This window comes from Poecilia latipinna, unplaced genomic scaffold (assembly GCF_001443285.1).
Source record: "Poecilia latipinna isolate Pla-1442-1.1 unplaced genomic scaffold, P_latipinna-1.0 Scaffold158, whole genome shotgun sequence".
In the NCBI taxonomy this organism is placed as follows: Eukaryota; Metazoa; Chordata; class Actinopteri; order Cyprinodontiformes; family Poeciliidae; genus Poecilia; species Poecilia latipinna.
Genome location: NW_015112774.1, coordinates 228,805 through 241,505, shown reverse-complemented (window position 1 = coordinate 241,505; position 12,701 = coordinate 228,805). Strand labels below are relative to the sequence as shown.

General features: G+C 37.8%; 1 protein-coding gene across 4 annotated transcripts in view; it reads left to right on the top strand.

Moving 5' to 3' along the window:
• The window catches only part of vps13b (vacuolar protein sorting 13 homolog B), a 311,731-nt gene that overhangs the window by 82,188 nt on the left and 216,842 nt on the right, over positions 1 to 12,701 (top strand). The gene's annotated exons all lie outside the window — the stretch shown is intronic.

Here is a 12,701-nt window from a genome sequence, read left to right as displayed (position 1 = left end):
TTCAGAACTGAAGAAACCTTTGGATGATATGTGAAATGTCTTTAAGAAAAAAGAAAACTTGCTATATTTTTAAGCTCTTGGTTTATAAATTTTTAAATTTGAAAACAAAAGAAAAATATTTTCACTCTCTTGCCAATTAACAAATAGGCATAACTTTATTTCTAACTTAAAACTAGAGAAGTTTAATGTGACCTAGTCACTGTAAGAAAAAAAATTATCTGTTGTACATGGTAACTGGCGGATCTCCCTAATCACCTCCCACTAACATGTAACTAGATTTGAAAATCTCTCTAAAAAGGAGATTTTCTCACAATTTGTAAGACTCATATTTTTCAAATTAGCCTTACTGAGTGAATATAACACCTGAAAACCAAAATTTACCTTCACTGAGATTATTCATTCGTCAAGCATAATTGCAGAACAAGAGAAACACAAGTCGTTTTAAACCAGAAACACTTTGTACATGTTCTGTAGGGTTTGACTGTGAAATGGCATTCTTACAAGCTGTTTACCCTTTATCCAACTTTGGACTGAGTAGCAGGAATGGAGAAGGTCAATTTACTTAACCTTATCTAATTGAATGTTGTCACTGGATCAAAGGTCGCCACATTCCACACAGTGAGATCAAACATCTCACAGCGAAATCAAAACAGTTGGCTTCCCTCCATAAGGTAATCAGGGTTTGGGGTTTTATTTTAACAAATTAGAAGGCACAATCTAGACACTCACTGTGTAACGCAGAAGACTGTGTAAATTGTCTTTAATTATGCACATATAATTTAATATAGTTAGGTCTTATCCAGAGAACTGTCTCTCCTACGTCTCTATTTCAGTAGTAAAAATTTTGTAAACTATTTTGCTACTTTATTTCAACTTGTGCTTTGCAGCAGTTGTCCTATTTCCATATCTGTTGTTTCTATAAGTCAAATAACTTGTCTTTTTTGCTGACGGAAACAAACATCATCTTGTGGTGGCTCATCCCACCACTTAGTTTATCAGAGTCACTGTCTGTCTGTGAGCCATGCATCTGTCTTTCATCTCTCATTATTGCTGCTCCAGCAAGTAAGATCAATCACCGACTCCTAAAATCATTAAAGTTTGGTTACTGATTCATACTCTGCCAGTTGTCGAGCTGCATGGAGGCTAACTGTCGTTTATGCAGATGCTGAATAGGCAGAGTAAAGTGAGTTGGCTGAAGTTCTGTACCAGTAGCCAAACCAATATGTGTTTCATTGCTTGAGTGCCCCTTAGAAAACACGCTTTGGGCGTGGGAAGAGAATAAGAGCCCATTAGGTTCTTCACAGCTCAATTGGTGCGATATGCCTTCTTTCTGGTAAAGCCTCTTACCCCCAACAAAATCTCCTCCACATCGACTCCCCTTCTTATCTTGTGCTTCATACACATTTTCCCAGGGCACACTGTTGCCCTGGTCAGTTTGTGAACCCACACTGGGTAAGGTTTTGTCGCAAAAAATTCTCCAGCACATACTCATAAATAATACAGAAGTGAAAACTAGTGTGCAAATAAAACAGCAATATGGAGCATGAAAATATTGAGAGGAAAGATGAGTATAAAAGGAATAAGAAATATTACATATTTTATCATTTGCTTTTTAAACTGATTTGAAGATTAGTACTTGGGGACTAGGATAAGATTCAATTCATCAAGCCAATAGTTGTTACAGGAGTCTGGGTGTGACAGTGATGGCAGTCAGTGAGATTTCTCACAACTTTGGCAAAGTAAAATGTGAAGTAATTAACAGAATCATTCAATGGGAACCAGACTGGGGGAGTTGAGGTGTGAAGTAAGGCTCCATGAAGAATGGCATGTAGCACTCACAACCTTCATTAATGTTGAATTTACTCTAAGTGTGAAAACTAAGCTTCTTTTCTGCCTGTGTTGAAGCTATAATTTATAACCCTGTGATATGACAGTTTGTGTGTCAGTTTGAATATTGCTTAATTATGCAAAGCTTAACCCTGCTCTGTTTCTCCACATACACAGAGCTAAGTGATGCAGCTTGTCAGCTAGTCCAGTCCTTGAATCTGAACCTCAGGGGTTGAACCCATTTATTCCACATTCCTTCAACACTGCTCATGTCACTCTATTTCCTTTTGTACCAATTTATAAAAGCGGTCTGACTTAAAAGTTGTGTAATCTATTCACATCTTTAACAACTTTGATTGTGTGCAGTTATTATGTATGGAGTGCACCATTGATTTTGTTCCTCCACTGTACTGTACTGTACTGTACTATACTATATTATACAGTACACTATACTTTACTATACTATACTATACTATACTATACTATACTTTACTATACCATACTATACTAATACTATACTATACTTCACTATACTATACAGCACACTATACTTTACTATACTATACAGTACACTATACTATACTATACTGTGCTATACTATACTATACAGTATAACTGTACTCCTTGATAGGAGTACAGTTATACTTAGACTGCAATGACTTTCATTTATTTTGATAAAACATACACCCGCTAACTACAACTACTAGCTTTTTATGCATGAACTAAACCGAAACATCTTCACACTGACAACAATTAGTACTTGTGACATTGCAACAATAATCTCAAATGGCCTGCTTCTGCAAACAGACAAGAAAAAGAGTTCCAGATCCCTCCTGCAGTCCTGTAGCTCCTTACTTCCTGGTCTTCACCCTCTTTCCTCCTTTCCCTCTCAAGGTCTTTTCTAGCCATCACCATATTCTCTGTTTTTTCTTGTTAGACCTTCAAACTGATTCAGCTTCCCCACCCCACTTAACCTTTTTGTACTTGTCTGCCAGGTTGGGCAGGAATGTTAATGGAAGCTGTCACTGGGAACTTATCTGAGAGGTGATGGGGAGCACCAACCAGGACATCATCTAGTGACAGAGGCTCTGGCCTTGTGAGAGTTATGGTCGTTTGAGTGCAAAGAGCACCGCGCTCCCTTACCTCCCTCAGCTTCTTCTGGTAACTTGAGCCCAATATTTTTTAGGACCTTGGAGGGCCTTGTGACTGGTCATCCTCAACCCAACTACGGTTTTATGGCTAGTTGTCTTTCTCTGACTTTAAGGATCTAGAGTTTTCTCTTTTTTCCCTCCATCACACCATGTATCTTAGAAACAGACCCAAACAAGTGCACTAATGACCTTAATTTCCTGAGTTGTGTGGTGATGACAATTATGTCCACATGCAATATCTGATTATAGGCAGCCTCTTCAACGTGTTTGCTTTTCTTTAAGTTTGTGCTGTAACTCTAACCTTTGTTTTAAATGTATTTCTCACTCACCCTTATCTGCAGCATCAGCATTCTTGGGTTACCAAGGCCTTTGGCTTCTGTTGGATTTATTTTATTCTGGGGATGTGAATAGAGGATTTAAAAGTGGGCTCTGCCTACAGGCATAAAGGGTGTCATTTGTACTTTTTTCTCACATCTAGATTTGTGTGATATGTGAGCGTAAAATAAAGTAGACATGCCACACAGCCAACACATTTATTACTGAAATTAATTAGGAAAACATTTTAGAAAGATATCTGATCCTGTGTTTTGAAAGCTGCAGTTAATGTGTTTCTGTACCCAGAGTGTGTATTAACTCAACAAGCTTTCAGGCTGTACAGACTGTCTGAACTGAGAAGAGGCCTGACACTTTGCCTACAGGCTACACCCTTGCCTATGTGATGCTAAACTCCACAGCTAGGTTGCAGAATTTGCTCCAAGGTTTAAAGCCTCAGAACCGCCTATCAATTCCCTGAGAGCTTTCACTAATAGGGCCTTCCTGCCTTGATGTGTTTGGGAAAAGAACGCAAGATCTCTCATACATTTGATCATATCACTTTATATGGCTGTGCTTCAGCTGATCAGGTCATCAGCTTGTCCACACAATTTAAGCATAGATGATTATTTTTTCATTATGTATCAATTTTAAGACTTGTGACTGAAAACAAATTTGGTAATCGGTGTTAAATAGGAGAAAAAAATGCAGCTAGTTTTTCTTAATTGCACTGAATATGACTATATTACCAATATTTTCAAGAAGACTGCCGCTAAGCAGCTAACTGCTGCCTTAGGTAAATGGAGCACTCTTTATAACTTTAAATTTGGACTTTGTAGAGGTTGATAAATAGAAACACCTGAAAATCTTTTGGGGTTGACACGTTTTTCTGAGTTTCAAAATATTGCTGTTAACTCTCATTATCTCATGATCAGAGCAGAAAACTGCCATTCACCTGAACAAAGCATCCTTTAGCCATCTGCAGGTCGTACAAAACGTGAAGGAAAGGAAAAGCTTATGACAGCAAGTGTGGGTGGAAGAAATAAAGACTTCTGAATGTGTCTGCTCTGGTTTAAATTGTCAGTGTCAGCCTGTGATTTTAGACAGGCGAGGATCTCTGGCCAGGTGGAGGCATTAAATTCACTCTGCTGGTCCACTCAGGGAGATGGATCAATTGTCTACATGTGTGGTGCTCAGTGTGCAGTAGACCAGCTTTCAATGGAGCTTGGTACTAAAGAGTAGAGAGGTGATGTGATGGAGCTCATTCACAAGGTGTCATTTATGAAGTGAGAGGTTAAGAATTTACAGGGGGTGGGGGGATGTTTTTTTATGTAATGCCTATAAGGAAACACATTTGAATTTAGTTCCTTTTTAAACTGCATCATACACATGTGTAATTATTATTTTTTTTTAGAAAATGTCCTTATTCAAAATAAATCATATCTAATGCCTCCACATGTTTTATTTCACACAGAGCTACAAAACCTACAAGGCCTGTTGTAAGAGATTATACTATTTGATCTTGTGAAAGTAATTTTGACCCATTTGTTTTTGTTTTACTATTTTTGTTTAGAAAAGTTTCTTGTCAACTAGTGCATTATTTAGGATTACTGCTGTATTTCCAAAACTTTTTTTGCTTTTCTCTTTTATTCATCAACACACTTTTTATTCAGAGTTTTTTGACTGCACAATTTTCCTTTCTGCGTGCATTTTACATTCCGTCATTTAACTCCTTTTTGGATATCTTTCCCAAAACAATTTTTGGTCATGCTGACATGCTTCAACAAAAAGTATTGTTTAAATATGTCTAAAATACCGTTGAATAGAAGGTGAATATTTTATTTTCTGATGTATAGTATGTTCACATTTGTGTCCAATAATGTTCAGAACTTACTGTGATGTAGTTCTCCTCTATTAAAAAAAAAACCCTCTAAAGATAAAGAGGCCGTCTCTTTGAAACAGGGCTTATGTGAACTAGGCAGGAAAGTGGTGTGTGACAGCACTCAGTGGGTGGAAAGTTCCTATCATGGGTCTAATAAGCCAGCCTAATCTGTAAACCCTGTAATGTCCACCACTCTCCCACCACTTCTGCCACCTCTAGTGTTGGCGACAGCATTTCAGCACTGCTGCTCCTGGATCCCTCTTAGCCTCTGGGCCAGCCAACCAGTCGCCCTTGTCAGCCCAATCTACCCAGTCCGTCGGGTTTGTTTAAGAGTCTCTATAATTCCTCTTGATTAAAGTGTCAAAGGTCACACCGTCGTGCTTTTCCACATCGTGTTGGGGGTGCAAATTGGGAGGTGGGGCAAAGAAGGGGTGAGACGGACTGATAAGGAGCAGATGGGGGGGCTTTTAAAAATGGGACCTTATCACAGAATCACACAGAGGATTTATGACTCAGTAAAGTAATGAACTGATGCATCAAGACCAAGTCATTTTTCAAATGAGATATAGTTATAGTACGTAACCAACAACTCAAACCCACAACCATCTAGCATATCTGGTCACAATCCTCAGTCGGGCCAGAAAAAAACAGGCTTACCTTCGTCTTACTTTAACTATGAAAAAGCCAATACTTTAGGTGATTTATTGAGGCATTGTTTGCAATATTCCTGTGTCTATGAAAACTCCATAAATGTGTATTAGCAAATTAATTAATTAAGTTAACTAAAACCTAAAGTCAAAAGCTATGACTTAGGGTTTTAACAAAATTAAGAATCATAATTATTAAAGATCTGTGATGACCCATTCTGTAGGGCTATTATCTACATTCCCTGGTCTTGTAGCTCTCCAGCCTTTGATGGCCTGTCAGTCTCAGCCTCCTGCAGTGACATGCTTATGCTGCTGTTCACACCTTTCTTATCAGCTGCCATTGCTTCTCTGCTATCAGAAACCTCCACAGGAGCTTCCTCTGCAGGCACTGGAAAGCCACCACAAAGCCAACTCTGGAGCCACACAACACCCCATAGACAAGCAGTTTGGGAAATGGCTTTTCTGCGGATATAGAATTTTACCTTCTTGTCAGTATTTGTTTAAGCTGGTCAATACTTGTCATGATGTGATTACAGAAGGTGAAGGAGACTAAGCCATTCATTTAACCTAAATCCCATGTAATCCCAGTGAGCAGAGCTTGTTGAGAAGATGATGTCTTATCATGACACTCAGCAGATTCACTCAGCGGGTACCCACACAGTAGGTGGTAGTTTGAGCTGGTAGATGGGGTGAAGAGAGGCATTTCAGAGACGTTACCGCAACTCCCGTATTTATCTTGGTGTGAACATAGGGTCATCTTTGCCAGGGGAGGGAACGAGCAGCAGGGTGCTGGAGACGGCTGTCAGACAGACCTCAGTGGCTTGATAGTTTCACCCCATTGGTTGGTCGCACTTTGGGTAATGGACTTCAGATCCCATCATCTGCATTGATTCACCTCAAACCATACTATATAGTGTAAGCTTTCTGCTATTAAGTTTATGTACCCAATATCTAATGGGCAATGAATGCAGAAATGTAGTCTGTAGTGTACTGCTGCAGCAAACTTTCAATGTATGAGAGATCTGCACTCCACAAATAGTGAAAATTTCATTTCCCTAAACAGCAGCCTAATAAACACCATTTGGAGCTTGAAAAAAAGCACAGCTTCATGGCTGTTTGTGGTCTCCAGTTTAATGCATGGAAGTAATTACAAGCAGCTTTTGAAGTGAACACACAAAAATGTTACAGAAATCCCAAAACTCTATAAGGATTGGGGTAGTCATACACATATGATTTAAGGTCCATAAGAGGTTTTTTTTTTTTTTTAAGGGGAGGAAAGGGGTCGTTTTTTACCGATTCAATACATTATACAATTAATTAATTGAGACTGTAATTACAAATTGTTTTCTTTTCTTCTTTCTTCAGTGTGCTAAATGCAGTACTGATTTAAGTCCCATTAGTTCATTTGCCACATTTTGTTGGGGTCACACAGAATTGAGTGTGGTGGATGCATGCTAAGTCTGGAAAAAAAAAGGTTGTAGTATAGCAGCAAGTACTGCAAGCAGTAATCTATCTTTATACGAGTGTGCCACTGAATCTGTTACTGAACCCCTCATCTTCTCCAACATGAGTTATCTATTAAACCAAAGAGTCATGTATCATCTAGAGGAACTGTCGGTCCAGCTTTAAGGTCCACAGAAAGTCCACCACATAAAGAGTTTGGTCAGGAAACCTGCACAGAAAGTCTGTTCAGTACAATAGCATAAAAGTAGAAAACAGAGTTTTTGGAGACATTTTTGTTCTCACCAATTGCTTGTTGGGTTTTAGTTTTTCTGATAGAAACCTACCTTATGTGCAGTGATGACCTTCCAAGTTGTGAAAAATTTAAGAGGAATTTAAGAAAAATTAAAGATGCGGTCTCCAATGTTTGCTGTTGGCCACCATAGACACAATGGAAATGTCCAGGAAGTTTCCACTCCTATTCATGGAACAGGTCACTGAAGACATACCAGGGTGCCTCCCTATGGGATCTGGGGCTCAACTGGGACAACTCTGTGGGAGGTCAGTTTTTATGGGTTATATGCTGTTTCTCTGTTTTAGTGTTCAAAGGAGAGAAATGACTTCCATTTTTTGTATTTTAGCTCCTAATTTAAATTAGGTATGCATGAATTACTCTGGCTGAGGAAGATGAAGCTCTTCTTTTTAAGAATATGACTCATATAAAGTAGCATTAACTTTGTTTTTATTGAAAAATAAAATATATAAAAACATCAACTAAGAGAAATGGGCTGGGTGTTTCTTTTTAAGAGGTAGTCATTTTAACCCAACCAAGAATAACTGTCCATTTTTGCATCAAAGCATATGGCCCTTACTTTTATGTGAAATTTGCTCAACTCAAAACAAAAGTGTCTTTGTTGATGCATTTGCCGGAAAAAACAAAATGGGATTTTTTTTTATTTTTTTTTTCAGTTTTGATGCATTTAATGGGAAGTACAACAAATGTGATCACTGATAAGACGGTCAAAGATTTAGCTGTCAGATTAATAGATGCAGTAATTCAAATAATGTATGTGTTCTTTGTAAAGTAAACAAATTTTTACCATTGTCTTTAATCAACAACATCAGAGTTGAGAACTAATGGGTTGATTTTTTTTCTTCTGTTTAAACACCATGGGTTTGCAGGTCACATGATGGCCGCCACGTTGTGTCCGTCGTGTTCCTACAAATGTCCCCCACTGCTTTCCATCTCCTGCAACAACTTTCTCTTTGTAAAAGCTAAATATTCCCATTTTGTGGAAGTAAACTGTGCTCTCCTTTTTTCCACCACCTGACCTCAAGCTTCCTAATACTCAGTGATCAGTGCTTGCCACTCTGTCAGCTCCTAATGAGGAACTCTCTCAGACCTTTTCCCAGGTCTTTGTTACATCATTGCCCCCTTGTGGTGTGTCGTTCTCTCCAATCAAATGAATGTTTCCTTCTTTGGCCACAACTTTACTGAATACATACTTATTACTCACTTTTTGTCAGATAAAAGGAAGCATAGAAGAAACAGTAAGTAAACACATGGAGGTATTTAATTTTGGTGCATTTGGATAAAACTATAACTTATCAAGCTTAAAATGCTAAAATAATGTGGTGTATTGCATAAAATCTAAAAAGTAATTTAATCATTAAGATTTGGTTCTAATCAGTCACTTAATCAGTGCGTGACCAGAGCATGCAGTTTTGGTGTCGTTTTCTGAGCTCATCAAAAACCCCAAAGTGTTAGAATCTGGAGGGAGCTCAGCAGCAGTTTACACAAGAGGAAATAGACATAATCATGCAAATACCCACAGTCACTTTCCAAATGGAGCAGACTTTCACTGAAGCAAGTAAATGCAGGCACTTTACAAATATGCTAGAGGGTTGTGCGAAACACTCTCATAAACACATCTAGCCTTGGCTGTGTGGAAGAGTGTGTTTGTGCTCTCATGCAAAAAGTTGTGTAAATGCTGCAAAGCAAAAGGAATTCAGCCACTCAGAGGTCCTTTCCTCTACAAATAAATATTTGGTGATGACAATATTGGAGATATGTTAAACATGAGGAAGGTAATTTTCAAGTCAAATAAACCTCTGCAGTGGTGGTGGTGGGGGGGCACAGATGTCTGTGATTCTGACATAAAGGCAAGAAAGAGAATCACAGAGGGGCATGGGCCTGAGGGAGAGGCGGATACATGTAAGCAGTATGTTATAAAACTGATTTATTTCATGCTTATTTGAATTGATTGTCTTTGTTACAATACCAATCCTTCTAATGTGAGTTTGGTAAAAGGTGATTTATGAAAGGGTGAGGATTTCATGACACTTTTATCGATTTGAATTCATGTGTAGGTTCATCTGTTCAATTTGATCTGACTGTAAAATATAGATGGAAGAGATTTTATTTGAACTTTTTTCCCTATTGTACAAATTATCTAGCTTTAATTAAATTGTAATAACTTGTGAAAGATTTGTTACACAATAACTTATGTCACCTTAACAACATTTAGCACTAATTTGCAGCCTCACTGTCTTGCTTTATAAGAAGAGCTATTTTTGCAGTACAAATATTACACTCAGATCATTACTCATGATCAATTGACAGTTCAAAGTGAAATTGTAATATTACTTTATAAATTCTCACATTACTTAAAATCTGATACTTTAGGAATTCCAGACTGTTAAAAAAAGTCAGCTGTTCTTGTTTCTAATCTGCAGGCAGTGGTTTGTGTTGCTAAAGGCACTCTAGCATTAATGTTTTGTCAGTAAATGTGCCACATCTGGCTGGCATTTTTTTAATCTTCCTAAAGACTTTCCAAATTCATAGAATGCCCAAAAATCAGAAAGATGCAGAAATTGTACTTAATTGCTTAATTTCCCATAGGTACAAAATGATATTTATCTTGTTGCTTTTACCTCACTGCTTATGACATCTTTTGAGAATCACCTTTAAACTTCACTACAAGCAAAGGACAAGGGTTTATGTTTTTTTTTTGTTTTTTTTTTTTAATCTGACATACTTTTAACATCCACTGGTTCCCTTCAGGGCTGTGTTCTTTCACCACTTTCATTTATTTCTTGCACTTATTCATGCCAGAGTCACATCATAAAGTTTGCTAATAGCTCAGTGATTGTGCCTCTACTTGATGACCAGGGCTCTGATCCTGGCTCAGTGATGAAGGATTTCATTGGTTGGTGCTCTTTTCTGAAACCTGATGTCTCAGAAACTGAAGAAATGTTAATTGACAAAGTTCTCTTTGCAAGTCCAACACCCCCCCTCCCTTTTTACCATAATTGCATGTTGCTAGCAGACACATTGAAGTAAATTGCTACAAAAAATGGTACAGATCTTCACTTGTCCCCTTTTGTGTAGGACTCATTAATAATTTGACTGGATAGGCCCAAATTGATTCTGCATGGCCCTAGGTTTGTGTCCATGAAGCAATTTTAATTTTAATTGTGTGTGACACCATATGGTCAAGTTCAGGTCTTGAATCGGCTGATGTGACGGACCTTCTATTTTGCAACACTTTTTCAGGTCTGATCCAAAATTGTTCCTGAACTTAAAGTAACTAAAACACAAGACAAACACAATCCTTTATAGTTAGGTAATGCTCTGTGGACTTGTGTTGACCAATCCTTGGACTTGGATTGAAAGATCTTTTTTTTTTGTATACTGTTGTCTGGTCTTTATTATTCAGCTGCACCCATCTTGGGCCTGGATTCCTGAAAGCAAATTACCAGCACAATCAAATGAATCATATTCGTACTGTGAAAGTAAGACGATAATAATACTTGGATCATGGTTTCATTTTGCTTCTGGAGAGACCCAGTTAATCCTGAACTACATGCCAAAGCTTCAAGATCATTCTATCCAAGTTTTAATTTGAAATATAGAAACTTATGCAAAAATAAAGAGCTGCACAAACTCACAAGTTTTAACAAAATGATTCACTGAATAGAAGAAACATGTTTTTTTAGGCAAATATTTACTCTCAGTTTTGGTAAGAAGTGTTTTTTTAATGTCCCATATAAGACATGCAGAGTGGATTTGTAATAATGATGTTTCATGTAACAATCAATCATCAGGACTTTAGACCATCTTTATTCACATGCACAATGTAGTGAGCACCTACTATGTAATCATCATGGCCTTTTCATGGTCACTGTCTCCAACACATCCATGTTCATTTATACGCAAGCTCTCTTTCTTCATTTGTTCCTGTGGTAATCTTAAATTTACTTATAAAATTTTTATGGTTGTTTTGAGTGAAAGCTTCTTGCAGTTAACAAGTTGGTTTGCACAAATGAGTACATTCTATGTGACAATTCTTCTAACCACATTTTTATTTTGAAAGTGCAAAATGCAAACTCAGAGTGCTACGTTGTTATCAATAATTCTTAGGAAAACTACTGATGTTTACTTGTAATACTTGTAAGGAAGTAGAATTAAGTGGTAAAGACAAAAAAAGAGCTAAGTATAATATTATGCTTAGCTTAGATTTTCTCTTACCTCCCCATGCCTTGTGTGCAATGCCTGAGCAGAGGGAGGATTCACTGAATCAGAGCGCTAAGGTTGATAATCATGTTCTACAAGTGCAGCTCCTTTGATGTAGGTTGTTGTTGCTTTTAGACTCTCTGCCTTGGCGCAGCCCCCTCCCTCAGGCAGCTGTGCACCGGTCAGCCAGAGTGCATGGAGTAAGATGCTCTTAGGTGGATTTTAATGAAATACATAGATATTTATACACAAACCTGAATGGTTAAAAAATCCAAGTCTATAATATTTAAAACACTTGACCTAACTTGACCTATTTGTAATTTTCTGGCATATTTTGGACAATGTGTTTATTTGGAATGCATCACCAATAACATCATAGTTGACTTTATCTGTGACAAATTAAAAATATATTAACTTTAAAACGGTGTGAGAGGATAATAATTTTTTTGTGGGGGGAGGGGGGGGATATATATGTGTGCAAAATTCGTGTAGCTTGGCGGAAAGTGCTTTCTCGGTCTTTCCCTTTGCTGTGGATCATAGCACGAAATTAATACCTACATTATATAGTCGTAAGTCAGTGCCTCACCAGCAATGAACCTCACCGCACGTCACTGATGTATATATATATATATATATATATATATATCAGTGACGTGCGGTGAGGTTCATTGCTGGTGAGGCACTGACTTACGACTATATAGACACCATGCATATTATTGGACGTACGGAAATTTCGCGCAGGCATACAACGCTGGGGGGCAAAAAGACTAATCTTATACATGTCATCCATAGCCGCGTTAACTCAGTGAAACTTAGAAATGTAGGTATTAATTTCGTGCTATGATCCACAGCAAAGGGAAATCATTTATATTTCCATATATTTCCAACGAGTCACGCTGCACGCAGACTCGTTGCCATAGCAACTG